This window comes from Triticum dicoccoides, chromosome 2B (genome assembly GCF_002162155.2).
Source record: "Triticum dicoccoides isolate Atlit2015 ecotype Zavitan chromosome 2B, WEW_v2.0, whole genome shotgun sequence".
In the NCBI taxonomy this organism is placed as follows: Eukaryota; Viridiplantae; Streptophyta; class Magnoliopsida; order Poales; family Poaceae; genus Triticum; species Triticum dicoccoides.
The window spans coordinates 203,844,487-203,845,763 of record NC_041383.1 but is presented as its reverse complement, the minus strand read 5'-3'; the positions used below and the strand labels follow the sequence as shown (position 1 = coordinate 203,845,763).

Sequence of the window (1,277 nt, the reverse complement as noted above, 5' to 3'; positions counted from 1 at the left end):
ACGTATTCTTCCGGAGCTCCAAAAATGTTGAGGATTTTACTGAATTTTTCCTCAGAGATATGGGGTTAGATGCGAGAAGATGGGCCAGAAGGGACCCACAGGGGGCTCCAAGCGCCCCTACCACACACCCTTGGCTGGCGAGATGGGGCCATATGGAGGCCCTATTCAATGCCCTCCGATGCCCTTTTGCCATAAAATACCATCTCACCTAAAACCTTCCTGGATTTATTTTTTTTGGATTTTCTGTTGTCATTTGCGAGACAGAACTGAGGCGGGGCACTATTCCCTCCAGCAAGCTGATTGTGCCTGATATCCATCCCTTCGAGAGGGGAATTCAAAGTCATCTGCATCACCAACACTTCGATCATCATTGGTGAAGCATGAGAGAGCTTTAAATGAGATACTTGCAATATTATGATTTGTAATATATTTTTTAATTTTCATTTAATAATTACATGAAATATTTCACACCAAATTAATGCCAATATTTTGCATAAAATATTTTTGCCTTTTATATTTTATTTTAATGCCTTTCCTTTCCCCCCTCAAAGCTCTCAAAAATTATGCAATCAAATTCATGTTCAAGTTTGTTCTCCAAAACTTCCCCATAATTCCTTTTGCATTTAACCAAGCTACACCAAAAGTTGCATGAATTTTGGACACTCCTAGCACTTAGCCCTCATCCGAACCTATTTGAATCAATTCAAATAAGTTTGAATTTACAACTTTGCAACATGCCCAAAACAATTTTTCTTGGATCCCATCTATTTCAGGAAGTCGAAGAAAATTAACCCCATGCCAAACCTCATGTCCTAATTAACCATCTCTTTCTCTTTTCAATCTATATCGATTTTAAATAGAAAAGGAAAGGCAGAAAGAGAGAGCAAATAGCCAGCCAGCCCACACCTAGCCACTTGCGTGTTATTTCGGCCCAGCCAGCCCACACCTAGCCACTTGCGTGTTATTTCGGCCCAGCCAGCCCACGCAGGGATCGATCCTGTTCATCTTCCTCCTCTGTACGGCAGCGAGATCCTGCGTCCACATAGACAACGACAGGTTTTGACGGTCGTCCGCAGCTCCCCCGTCCCTATAAGATGCGCTTTAAACCCTACCCTGTCCCTCCTCCCTCCATCCTCTAACCCTAGCCGCTGCCCCCTAAACCCTAGCGGTCATGGATCGTTGTCCTCGCGGCCGGTGATGCTAGCGACGCCCTCGTGGAGTCGTGGTCGTCTTCTTCTCCGAGTTCACGCGGTTCACCATCGTCCGAGCGAGGTGAG

General features: G+C 45.1%; 1 protein-coding gene across 1 annotated transcript in view; it reads left to right on the top strand.

Moving 5' to 3' along the window:
* The first annotated feature begins 1,074 nt into the window (after positions 1–1,074).
* The window catches only part of LOC119363091, an 11,204-nt gene continuing 11,001 nt past the window's right edge, over positions 1,075–1,277 (top strand). Inside the window, exon 1 of the mRNA XM_037628393.1 lies at positions 1,075–1,272. The gene's annotated coding sequence lies outside the window, so the exon portion shown is untranslated. The remainder of the gene's footprint in view (positions 1,273–1,277) is intronic.